The following is a 14,492-nucleotide window of genomic DNA, read 5'->3' on the forward strand; positions in this document are numbered from 1 at the left end:
AAGTTCCACCAAGCTTCTTTAAGAGAATAGAACAAACACTACAATCATTTATCTGGAACCTGAAAACACCTAGAATTGCCAAAACCATCTTAAGGAAAAGAAACAGAAATGGAGGCATCACACTCCCAGACCTTAAACTATTTTATAAAGCCATCATCATCAAAAAAGCATGGTACTGGAACAAAAATAGGCACACAGACCAGTGGAACAGAATTGAAAGCCCAGAAATAAATCCCAACACCTATGGCCATCTAATATTTGATAAGGGGGCCCAAAGGATTAAATGGAAAAAGGAGGCTCTCTTCAATAAATGGTGCTGGTAAAACTGGGTTGAAACATGCAGAAGAATGAAATTGAAACACTTTATATCACCAGAAACAAAAATCAACTCCAAATGGACCAAAGACCTAGATGTCAGACCAGAAACAATCAAATACTTAGAGGAAAACATTGGTAAAACACTTTCCCACCTACACCTCAAGGACATCTTTGAAGAATCAAACCCAATTGCAAGGAAGACTAAAGCAGAAACAAACCAATGGGACTAAATCAAATTGAAAAGCTTCTGCACATCCAAAGAAACTATTAAACAAACAGAGAGACCCCTCACAGAATGGGAGAAGATCTTCACATGCCATACGTCAGACAAAAAACTAATCATAAAATATATAAAGAGCTCAGTAAACTTAGCACCAAAAAAGGAAATGGCCCCATCCAAAAATGCGCAGAGGATATGAACAAAACATTCACCTCAGAGGAGATCCATAAGGCTAACAAACATATCAAAAGCTGCTGTAGGTCACTGATTGTCAGAGAAATGCAAATTAAGACAACACTAAGATACCACCTCACTCCTGTAAAAATGGCATACATCAAAAAGGAAAGCAGCAACAAATGCTGGAGAGGTTGTGGGGACAGAGGAACCCTTTTACATTGCTGGTGGGAATGTAAATTGGTACAGCCTCTGTGGAGAGCAGTCTGGAAAACTCTCAGAAGGCTAGACATGGACCTTCCATATGATCCAGTAATTCCTCTCCTGGGGTTATACCCCAAGGACTCCATAACACCCAACCAAAAAGAGGTGTGTACTCCTATGTTCATAGCAGCACAATTCATAATAGCTGAAACCTGGAAGCAGCCCAGGTGCCCAACACCAGAAGAGTGGCTGAGAAAGCTGTGGTATATTTACACAATGGAATACTATGCAGCTATCAAGAACAATGAACCCACCTTCGCTGACCCATCTTGGACAAAGCTAGAAGGAATTATATTAAGTGAGCTAAGTCAGAAAGATAAAGATGAGTATGCGATGATCCCACTCATCAACAGAAGTTCAGTAAGAAGCTCTGAAAGGGAAACTAAAATCAGTACCTGACCAAATTGTAAGTAGGGCACCAAAGTAAAAACCCTGTGGTGAGGAGTAGACATGCAGCTTCCTGGGACAGTGGGGGGTGGGAGTGGGTGGGAGGGATGGGTCTTTTGGTGCTTGGAATGGTGTTTATGTACACTCCTAGTAAAATGTAGTCATATAAATCTCTAGTTAATTAATATGAGAGGGGGAAAATTAATTGTATGTCTCGAAGTTTTTCAAAACACAAACTGAATCTTTTCAATATATAGGCTGTGTAATTGATATGCAGACTCTCTCAAAGGCCTAGCCCAAGTAGATCAGAAGCAACCAATAGCACAGCTATAAACAAGATACTGGATACTGTACAGCAAACCATAACAAAAGGACTTTTCAAAGTTAACCCAATTACCAAATAATGTGATGATAACACATTAACTATCCATGTCTTTTTGAACCCTAAGACAGCAGGAACCTCACATCTCCACTATGGAGCCTCTACTTCCCCCATTCCTGGAACCCTTGGATAGGGCCCACTTTCCCGTATGCCTCTCCCAATCCATATAAAATAATATTGCATTTGCTGATCACAACCTAACCAACACAAGGATTGCCACCTCAACATGCTTCACTTCAGGATTTGTCCAGAGACTTCACGTGTGGAATGACAATCCGTCAACTTCATTACTCGGGTGAGACCTTTCCTTTCATAGTATACTCTAATTTCATCTCAGGTGGTTCACATTCTAACAAAGTCCCAAAACCTAGATATACACCAGTTTCTGTGACAGAGAGCATATGTTCACACGTATCCATAAACTACTGCAAAATATATGCCTGAAAGCAGAAGTGCACTAGATTTTGCAGTGAGTACCCCCCTAACACTTCCTCTCCTCTATTCCAAGCTTTGTGTCCATGGTTGCTCAACAATTTGTTTGGCTTCGTATGTTAACTCTCTTTTCAGTCACCAGGTTCCAGATGTCATCAGGTTGCCGGCCAGGCTTCCCTAGACTGAAGACCCCACCAATGTGTCCTGGAGATCTGCTTCCCCAGAGACCCACCCTACTAGGGAAAGATAGAGGCAGACTGGGAGTATGCACTGACCAGCAATTACAGAAGCCAGACCTTCTACCTTCTGCAACCCACAATGACCCTGGGTCCATGCTCCCAGAGGGATAGAGAATGGGAAAGCTATCAGGGGAGAGGGTGGGAAATGGAGACTGGGTGGTGGGAATTGTGTGGAATTGTACCCCTCCTACCCTATGGTTTTGTTAATTAATCCTTTCTTAAATAAAAAAAATAAAAAATTTAAAAAATAGGAAATACACAATTACACCTCACCTCATTATTTACATACTGCTATTGTCTCTTATAACCATGAAAACAAGTGCATTAGTTCTAGTAGTTTTTTATTTTATATCTATATATATCTATCTATATCTATCTATATATATATATATATATATATATATATTATTTATTTTCCCTTTTGTTGCCCTTGTTGTTTTTTATTGTTGTAGTTGTTGTTGCTGATGTTGTCCTTGTTGGATAGGATAGAGAAAAATGGAGAGAGGAGCGGAGGACGGAGAGGGGGAGAGAAAGACACCTGCAGAACTATTTCACTAATACTTGTCAAGTGATCTCCCACCCCCCACAGGTGGGTAGCCAGGGGCCAGAACATGGATCTTATGCTGGTCCTTGGTCTTTGTGCCTTGAGTGCTTAACCTGGTGCTCTCCTGCCTGACCCTATTCTAGTAGTTATTTCATTTATAAGTAAGCTAATAAAAATATATTTTACTTCTTTACTGTCCACTAAGCGACTTTTATTTCATTCTCCAAGGTTGAGGAAACATCTTACTGCTCCTCTAATATTTGACAGAAAATCTTTCTTTGACCACTGAGTATGTTAATATGTACATTATGCATACAATTCCTTTTTCATATTGAGTGATTTGTTTCCACTGGGTTGTTTGTTTGTTTGCTTTTTACTTTGCTATGAAGGCTGATAAAGAATGGATATTCAATTTTATCCACTGTTCTTATGCACCTAATGAGGATGAGCATACATTTTCTTTCCTAATTTGCCAATATTCCAATATGTTGAATTACACTGGTGAACTTCTTTGGGAGGTTAACCAATATTGCATTTCTAGGAAGAAACTCCAGAACTTAATTTTGATATTGTTTGGCATGATATAATGAAATTTAATAAAAAAAATAGAGGAAACCCCAGAACTTAATTTTGATATTGTTTGACATGATATAATGAGATTTAATAAAAAAATAGTCAACATGCATAAATTCAACACTCTCAAGAGTTTGCCGTTATTATTTTATGTTTTTGTGTTATCCTGATATTAAGGTAATTCTGATCTCATGCAGTGAGGGCAAGAAGTATTTTTACCTTTCCAATCTTCTAGATCACATCATATAGAAGTGAGTTCATTACTTTCTTAAGTACTTGGGAGAATGCACAGGTGCAAATACATGTGCATGCAGGTTTTGGCAGGAAAAAATAACTATAATTTTTATTTTTCTTAATGGTCTATTCAGGTTATTGATTTCACTTTGAAAACTTCAATAATTTATGTTTTCTTTATTTTTAAAAATATTTATTTATTGAATGGAGATGGCCAGAAACTGAGGCAGAAATGGGGTGATAGAGATGCAGAGAGAAACCTGCAGCCCTGCTATACCACTCAGAAAGCTTTCCCCTTGCAGGTGGGGACTGGGGCTCAAACTCAGGTCCTTGTGCATTATGGCATGTGTACTCAACCAGGTATGCTACCACCTGGCCCCCTAGTTTATACTTTTCAAGATACTTTCTCATACATAAGTCACCAAATTATTGGCATTTGTTCATAATACATCACATTACACATTTAAAATGTGTATAACATTTAGTCAGATCAACTGTTGTTTTCAGAGTCTGCCCCTTCTCTGTCTTCCTTATTAGCTCATCCAAAATATTATTCAGTTTATTGAACATCCCAAAGCTAGATTTTTCTCTATTTCCTTTTACATTGCTCACTGAGGTCAACTGTCTTTATCACTTCTCTTGTATTCTGATCACTCCATTTTAATTCTTTACTTATTGAGCTTCATATATAGCACAGAAGCTGTGATCGCTGACTTGACACTTACCATCTTGATAGAGACCTCACGTGCGTTACATTTCCCACTAAGGGCTACTTTAGTAATATCTCGCCATTTTTGATATTCTGGCTTTCATTTTTCATCCCTTTCAACATCTGTCCTAATTTCCTTGTCTCCTTTAGTTCCTGGATTATTTTAAACACTGTTATATATGTTTTGAACCACCTAGAGATGTCCAGAGAGCTTTCTGTTATTGATATATAATTCAAATCCATTGTGGTATAGAAACATACTTTGTAGGACTTGATTCCTTTTATTTTGAGGCATTTTATAGGCTAGAATGTGGTCTATTGCAGTAAATATGGGGAAATATGTATTCCATTGTTGTTGGCTGATTTGATATGTTATTGGCAGTTGGTTAGTTGGTTAATATTGTCGTTCCTTGATGATTCTGTTTCTGCTTGCTTCATCAACTAAAGAAAGAGAGCCATTAAGATCTACAGCTATAATGTGCTTTTATATTTCTCTTTTTTCTTTACATTTAATATTGGTTTCCTTTTCCTACTGTATACATCTGTACAAACATTTAATAACATTATATCCTCTGAATAAATCTACTTATATATAAGTATAAAAATATCCCTTCACCCCATGCACTATCCTTCATTTTGTTTTTGACTTCCATTTTTTATTAAGGATTTAATATTGTTTTTACAAAATTATGAAACCACAGGGGTATAATTCCATACTGTACCCACCAATTGAGTTCCACATTCCCATTCCCTCCATTGGAAATTACAGTGGTTCTCTCCAGATCTCAGATTTGGATTGACTGTTAGTTCTATACTGATAGATATAGCCTCCCCCTTTTTTCCCTATGGTCCTCACTTCTCTTCCTTTTTCTGTTTTTTTAAATTTTATTAGTGATCTAATATTTATTTACAAAATTACATATCAACAGGGGTAAAAATCCATTTCATTCCCACCACCAGGGTTCTGAGTCTTCAGTTTTCCCACAGCAAGCCAAAACATGGGCCAGCCATCATCTCTACAACTATCTGTCTACATTTATACATAAGAGCCCCATTTTTCTTCCTGATCCAACCCTTCCTTCCCTCTCTGAGCCACTCAGGCAACATTACTACCTCCGTATGTCCCTCTCCTTTCCCTCCTTTCCCTCTGGGTGCTGATGGATCTGGAGTACAGGGGCCTCTTATCTTCTTCCTCCTATCACTTCTCCCCCACTGGGAGTATGGATCTAGGTTGTTTTTGGGGAGCAGAAGGTAAGAGTTCTGGCTTCTGTAACTGCTTCTCCACTGGATGTGGGTGTTGGCCAATTGATCCATATCCCCAGCCTGTTTCTATTCTTCCTTAGTGAGCAGGAGTTCTGTTGAGGCAAGGTTCCAGGACACCCTGGAGAGGTCATCTGCCCAGAGCATTCTCCTCCTTTCTTTCTTTTTATTTTTTTTTTATTATTTTTTTTTTCCTCCAGGGTTATTGCTGGGCTCCGTGCCTGCACCATGAATCCACCGCTCCTGGAGGCCATTTTCCCCCCTTTTTGTTGCCCTAGTTGTTGCAGCCTCATTGCGGTTATTATTGCCATTGTTGACGTTGCTTTTGTTGTTGGATAGGACAGAGAGAAATGGAGAGAGGAGGGGAAGACAGAGAGAGAGGGGAGAGAAAGATAGACACCTGCGGACCTGCTTCACCGCCTGTGAAGCGACTCCCCTGCAGGTGGGGAGCCGGGGGCTTGAACCGGGATCCTTACGCCGGTCCCTGCGCTTTGTGCCACGTGCGCTTAACCCACTGAGCCACCGCCGACTCCCTTCTTTTTATTTTTTAAATATTGTTTTATTTATTTTCCATTTTGTTCTCCTTGTTTTTTATTGTTGTTATAGTTATCATTGCTGTTGTTATTAATGTTGTCGTTATTGGATTGGACAGAGAGAAATCAACAGAGCAGGGGAAGACAGAGAGGGGGAGAGAAAGATAGACACCTGCAGACGTGCTTTGCTTCACTGCTTGTGGGGAGCCGGGGCTCAAACTGGGATCCTTATGATGATCCTTGCACTTCCCACCACATGCACTTAACTCTCTGAGCTACTGTCCAACCCCCCCCCCAACCGCCACCTCCTTTCTTTTTTTTTTTTTTTTTTTTTTATTTAAATTTTTAATTTAAGAAAGGATTAGTGAACAAAAGCATAAGGTAGGAGGGGTACAACTCCACACAATTCCCACCACCCAATCCCCATAACCCACCCTCTCCCATGATAGCCTTCCCATTCTCTAGCCCTCTGGGAGCATGGACCCTGGGTCGTTGAGGGTTGCAGAAGGTAGAGGGTCTGGCTTCTGTAATTGCTTCCCCGCTGAACATGGGCGTTGACTGGTCGGTCCATACTCCCAGTCTGCCTCTCTCTTTCCCTAGTAAGGTGTGTCTCTGGGGAAGCTGAGCTCCAGGACACATTGGTGGGGTCTTCAATCCAGGGAAGCCTAGCCAGCATCCTGGTGGCATCTGGAACCTGGTGATTGAAAAGAGAGTTAACATACAAAGCCAAACAATTTGTTGAGCAAACACTCCTTTCTAAACCACACCTACATATCTTACTACTTCCAAGTGTCTTTTTTTTTTTTTTTGCCCTCTTTCAGGGTCCTGATAGAATTGAGGTTCAGAGCCCTCTAGTAATCTTTCTATATAATAATGGCCCTTTGGAGTATGGGCCAACATTCTTTTTGAGTTTCAGAAGGTAGACGTTGTGGCTTCTATAACTGTTTCTTCACTGGAGATGGGCCATGACAGGTCCATCCAGACCCACAGCCTGTGGTCTTTCCCTAGAGGACCTTTTATTTTGAATTCTACTTTGGCTGATATGTCATAGTTATTTCAGTTTTCATCAATATGATCATTATATATCTTTTGCTACCTTTTACATTTTCTGTGTCAGTGACTATGTACTTAACATATGTTATTTGCGGGCAGTGTGTAGTTGAGTCTTGGATTTTAAAAACAAAAATATATTCATTTGATTATTTGTATCACTTATGTACACTATGAAGTTACATATAACTTTATCATCTTGCTATTTGTTTTGTTATTTACTTGTTCTTCCTTATTTTGCATTAGTATGTTTCATTATATATATTCATACTGATGATCAATAACCCATGATGTCTTGACAGACCTTGGAATCATAATGCCTATTATTTCTACTGAACATACCATATATTCTTTGCTTTCTCTGTAGTACTGCCTGTAACCTCCAGGGGATGGTTTGCTAATATCAAGGTAAACACAGATCAGTGGGTCAAAAATCCTTCAGGCTAACAGAGGCTTTATTTGATATCTCGAATTACCTTTACATCCTTGGAGTAAGGTCGGAGTTACAGAGTAAACATAGAATCTGACATAATCACTAGAATTGGAGATGACAGGTTTGTACAGAGTAGTCTGTGTACTAGGGGAGAGATAAATCAATTATGCACGACCTCGAGATGTTTATATATACACTTACGATGTTTACATTTCTGTATATCCTTAACGTGTTTATAAATTATATAATATATGCAGATATGGCCATTAACAGAAGAACAGAGTAGCCCAAGAGAGACCCCCACAGAGACATTCATCAGACATTAGGCAGAACCTCACTGTCAGATACACACCATGTGTCCACCACTCTGTACTTCCTTTTCCTTCTAGATGCTAATGGTGTAATGAAATTATATATATATATATATATATATATATATATATATATATACATATATATATATATATGTATGTATATATATATATATAGCCTCCAGGGTTACTCTAGGTTAGGTGCCTGAATTATGAATCCACTGCTTCTGGAAGCTATTTTTTCACTTTTGTTGCCCTTGTTGTTTACCCTTGTTGTTGTTATTATTTTTATTGTTGTTACTGTTGTAATTGTTGTTGTCTAGGACAGAGAGAAATCAAGAAAGGAAGGTAAAACAACAAGGGCAACAAAAGGGAATAAATAAATCAATGTTAAAAAAAGTATATTAAAAAAAGAAAGGACGGGAACACAGTGAGAGGAAGAGACAGACACCTGTAGACCTGCTTCACTGCTTGTGAAGTAAACCCCCCTGCAGGTGGGGAACCCTTGCTCAAGCCAGGATCCTTACACCAGTCCTTGCACTTTGCGCCATGTGCGTTTAGCCCGCTGCGCTACCGCCTGCCCCCCTGAAGTTTCTTTCTTAACCCTGAGATTCAAATGAAACTGTGCTCCCTGGAATCCTGAAAGAACCGTGGGCAGTCTTGTCTGATTTTTCTATCCACTAAGGCAAGGAGGATTCTTTATGATAGTCTACTGGTTGCTTCCGTAGTAATCTATTGTGTCTTATCACATTCTACTTTCAACTGATCTTTTGCTATGTCACTGAGGAATAATGCAGCACTACACACAATAAGTATATAATACAAGAAAAACAAGAAAATGGCAGGATTTCATCTAATATATCCACATATGCGTACAGGTATTTCTATAAATTCTACATACTTAAATATAATAAATACTCACTAAATTGCTATTCTTCTGAATTTATCAGTACACAGGACAGGCATTTAAAGAGTGAGAAAACAGAGCAGGAGAGAGAACATAATGGTTATATAAAAATAATTTCAAGCACAAGGTCCTGAGGTTCAGCCCCATAGTCTCCCCATTATAAGCCGGAGCTGAGCAGTTATCTGGAAAAACAAAATAAATGAATAAAAATAATAAAACAAGGGAGTCGGGTGGTAGCGCACATGGCACAAAGCGCAAGGACCAGAGGAAGGATCCCAGTTGAGTCCCTGGCTCCCCACCTGCAGGGGAGTCACTTCACAGGCGGTGAAGCAGGTCTGCAGGTGTCTATCTTCCTCTCCCCTTCTCTGTCTTCCCCTCCTCTCTCCATTTCTCTCTGTTCTATCTAACAATGATGACATCCATAACAACAATAATAACTACAGCAACAATAAAAAAACAAGAGCAACAAAAGAGAAAATAAATAAAATAAAAATATTAAAAAAGATATTTTAATAATAATAATAATAAAACAAAAAACAGTTTTATATATTTTCCCATAGCTTTGACATTTTTAGTCTCCTCTGTATCCTGGTGTGGAAATAAGTATTCCTCTACTTGCAGTCTTAGGAGGTCATGACTGTACTAAAAATCCATTGCTCCTAGAGCCTGTATGTTTCTTTTTAGTTTTTTTTTTTTAATAAAGATATAAACTGAGGTAGCTGGATGGTGGCACACCTGATTGGACGCACATGTTACAGTGCAAAAGAACCCAGGTTTGGGTCTACCTGCAGGGCGGTTGGGGGGATGCTCTGCGAGTGGTGAAGCAGTGTTGCAGGTCTCTCTCTCTCTCTCTCTCTCTCTCTCTCCATACCCCCCCTTCCTTCTTGTTTCAGGCAGTCTCTGTCCTATAGACAAATAAAGATGATTTAAAAAAAGAAATTGAGAGAGAAGGGGGAGATGGAGAGTAAGAGAGAAAGAGAGAAAGAGACCTGTCACACTGCTTCATTGTTCATGAAGTTCCCCTGCAGGTGAGGACCAGGGACTTGAACCCAGGTTCTTGTACACGGTAACATTTGTGATCTACTGGGTGTGTGGCCACTAGTCCTTGTACAGTTTTCTCTTCTTTTCTATTTTATCTTATTTTTTTTTTTTTGGGATAGGACAGAGAGAAATCGAGGTGGGGGGGCGGAAACAGGAGGCAGAGAGAAATAGACACCTGCAGACCTGCTTCACCACCTGTGAAGTGAGTGAACCCCCTTACAGGTAGGGAGCCTGGGGCTCAAACAGGAATCCTTACACCAGTTTTTGTGCTTTGGGCCATGGGTGCTTAACCCAAGGAGCTAACTCACGACCCCTGCGGTTATCTTAATAGTTCATGTGCTTACAGTTCACTTAACTTCTTTTTTTATTTGCCTCCAGGGTTATTGCTGGGGCTCAGTGCCTGCATCATTAATCCACTGCTCTTGGAGGCCATTTTCCCCCCTTTTGATGCCCCTTGTTGTTGTAGCCTTGTTGTAGTTATTATTGTTGTTGACTTCATTCGTTGTTGGATAGGACAGAGAGAAATGGAGAGAGGAAGGGAAGACAAAGAGGGGGAGAGAGAGATAGACACCTGCAAGTGGGGAGCCGGGCTCGAACCGGAGACCCTATGCGGGTCCTTGCGCTTTGCGGCACATGCGCTTAACCCTCTGCTCCACCTTCCGAACCCCCCACATAACTTCTTATAGGTTTGCATTATTAAGTGCTCTAAAAGTGTAACTATCACAGGAACTGTTTCTTCCTATGCAGAAGACTTTCTTTTTTTCAGTGCACATGGAAAATTGAGATTCTTTTCTTTTTAACTCAGGCTTCTCTTAGGAGACAAAAATGAAGATTCAGTAGTCAAGTCTTTGAGGAACATTACTAAAGCTTATGAGTAAGAAATGTGTGTGTGATGAAGACACTGAGATCTGGATAAGTTCCTCTTTCAGTAACTGATATTCTTCAATTTAGTAATAGTTATTACTAACGTTGCTTAATGTTTAAATCTTTGCTTATTCAAACTGGGGGTAGGGAGGGCATGCTGACCAGAGCCCGGCCCTAACCTGTGCTTTCTTGGAAATCAAACTCAGGGTTGTAAATCCTGTGTTAGTCATGTTAATTATGTGTTCTAGCCATTCATCAGTCTCCCTGGCTGCATCTCTATTTTCCAAGTAAGAGAAGTGAAATTAAAAATTCCATAGAGGGTAAATGGTTGGAACCATGATTCAAATGCAAGCAGCATGACTCCAAAGCCCATATCAAAATAATTTTATTTTATTTTTCAAATGTTTCAATTTTCTAGCTTTAAAAACAGTTTATTTGAGAGTCGGGCTGTAGTGCAGTGGTTTAAGCCCAGGTAGCACAAAGCACAAGGACCAGTGTAAGGATTCCAGTTCTAGCCCCCGGCTCCCCAACTTGCAGGGGAGTCACTTCACAGGCGGTGAAGCAGGTCTGTAGGTGTCTATCTTTCTCTTCCCCTCTCTGTCTTCCCCTCCTCTCTCCATTTCTCTCTGTCCTACCCAACAACAACAATACCAACAACAACAGCAATAATAACTATAACAACAGTAAAAAACAGTTTATTTACTTTACATAAGGTGATACAATGAGAAGAGAGAGACAGAGAGAGAGAGAGAGACCAGAGCAATAATCAACTCTGGATTATGGTGGTGCTGAAGACTGAACTGGTCCCGTCAGAACTTTAGATATGAAAGCCTTTTAGATAACCAGTGTGCTATCTTCTTAGGCATAAAATTTCATTTCTTTTTAATTTTTTATTATTTTTATTGATTGATTAGATAAAAACAGCCAGAAATTGAGAGGATTGGGGAAACAGAGAAGGAGAGAGAGAGAGAGAGAGAGAGAGAGAGAGAGAAAGAGAGAGAGAGAGAAAGAGAGAGAGAGAGACCTGCATTCCTGCTTCACCACTGATAAAGCTTTCCCCCTGCAGGTAAGAAGTGGGGGCTTGAACTCGATCCTTGTGCATTGTAACATGTGTTCTCAACCAGGTGTGCCACAACCCTATCCCCTAAAATTTCATTTTAATATTTATGTTTTAATTAATTTTCCTTTTTTTTTTTACCTCCAGGGTTAGTGCTGGGACTGGGTGCCTGCACTACGAATCCACTGCTCCTGGAGGCTATTTTTCCCATTTTGTTGCCCTTGTTTTTTATTGTTGTAGTTATTATTGTTGTTATTATTGATATCATCGTTGTTAGATAGGACAGAGAAATGGAAAGAGGAGGGGAAGACAGAGAGGAGGAGAGAAATATAGACACCTGCAGACCTGCTTCACCGCCTGTGAAGTGACTCCCCTGCAGGTGGGGAGCTGGGGACTCGAACCAGGATCCTTATGACAGTCCTTGAGCTTTGCTCCACATGTGCTTAACCCACTGAGCTACCGCCCGACTCCCTAAAATTTCATTTTAACACCTTTAAATAACCAGAAAAATTGAGAAGATGATACAAAGGACTTTTATACCTCCAAACTACTCCTATATATGTGTTTCTTGCATTAGGATAGTAATTTTATTGCAATAAGTCACTACTGATTATTAACTAGAAACCCATATTTTATTCAATTCCCCTTAGTTTTTTTTTTTTTCTGATATTTTCTATCTTTTAAAAAATCAGTCAATGTATATATTGATTTTATTGACACTAGGGTTGTGCCTGAGACTCCTTGTCTGCAGGATGAATCCCACACTCTTGGTAACTTTATCCCCAGCCCCTTTCATTTTAATTTGGCAGGATAGCAACAACTTCGGGTGGGGGGGGGGGGTAGAGAGGAAGCGCCTATACCACAGAATCATAACTTTTTAAGTTTCCCCCTGCAGGTGGGAGCTGAGTGCTTGAATCTGGGTCCTGGAGCATAGTAATTCGCACAGTCAACTGTGTATGCTAATGTGTGGCCCTTCTACCTTCATTTTTTTTTTTTAGGAGGCAAATTTAAGGATGGACAGTATGGAAGCTTGAGGACATCATGTCATCTGACCTTGGATTCTCCACATACTTTCTCTCTTCCTTCTTTTTAGTTGGAGAGGGGGCGGTTAATAAGCTTATAGTAAATATAGTTTTTGATACATGTATAAAATGTTTCCTTTTCTTCAAGACCTTCATTAAAAAAAAATGAGTATGACTTATGATAATACCAGGGATTGTACCTGGGACTTCCAAGTCTCAGCCATGAAAGTCTGGTGCAAAAACTTTGCACTTTCGGGAGTCGGGCTGTAGCGCAGCGGGTTAAGCGCAGGTGGCGCAAAGCACAAGGACCGGCATAAGGATCCCGGTTCGAACCCCGGCTCCCCACATGCAGGGGAGTCGCTTCACAGGCAGTGAAGCAGGTCTGCAGGTGTCTATCTTTCTCTCCTCCTCTCTGTCTTCCCCTCCTCTCTCCATTTCTCTCTGTCCTATCCAACAACGACAACAACAATAATAATTACAACAATAAAACAACAAGGGCAACAAAAGGGAATAAGTAAATAAAATAAATATAAAAAAAATAAAAAAAAATTATTAAAAAAAACAAAAAAACTTTGCACTTTCTTCCTGTCCCTACTTTCTATTTCTTGATTCTATCTCTCTTATCCTATTCAATTTAGTTGCAGTATATTTTAAGGTATAACGAGAATTTCTCATTTATTTATTTATTTATTTATTTACTGATTATAATTGACTGGTTTTCAGGTGTCCTAGATATATATTTTAGGTAATGTTCCTCAACTGAGATTATTCTGATATTTCTTCCATTATTGTTTGCTTTGGAAGGAAGACAATAAAATTAAAGTGGTCTCATCTTATCACAAAACAAGAGGCATACTACAAATGACATCAGTCATGCTATTCACAATCACTTGGGTGAGATAGCTATTTCCAGATCCTCTGCTATGAAGTTAATTTATGTCTCCACTTTCCATTCTGTACTCTTTTATTTTTGTCATAGCAGGTGCTTCCCTGCTCCAGACTGAAATTTTCAGCTAGAGAGATGAGACAGAAAAGCAAAGGGAAAAAGTGATAGACACTATAGAATTGAAGGTTCCCCAGTATGCTGGGGGTAGGGCTAAAACCTGGGTCATAGGCACCAAAAAGCAGGTGGCCTAGCTCTCAGCCCATCATTCTACATATTTTATTTTATTTTATTTTATTTTATTTATACAAAGAAAACACTGACGTTCAGAACCATAGGATAGGAGGGGTTCTGAACATCACAATTCCCACCACCAGAGCAATAAGTAACTAGGATCTAACTGCATATCAGATTTCAGGCTCAGAGGGGAAAAAAAAACTAGTATAGCCTCAGGCCTTTTGGAATATAACTAAAATATGCCTTCCAGTTATTTACAGAACGGAGACGCCCCCACCCCCACCCACAGCTCTTCATCTGCACTACTCCAGACTTTAGGTTCATGATTAGTCAACAACTTGTTTGGCTTTATATGTTAACTCTCTTTTCAGCCACCAGGTTCCAGATGCTACAATGATGCCAATCAGACTACCCTGGA

Source organism: Erinaceus europaeus, chromosome 3, assembly GCF_950295315.1.
Source record: "Erinaceus europaeus chromosome 3, mEriEur2.1, whole genome shotgun sequence".
Taxonomy (NCBI): Eukaryota; Metazoa; Chordata; class Mammalia; order Eulipotyphla; family Erinaceidae; genus Erinaceus; species Erinaceus europaeus.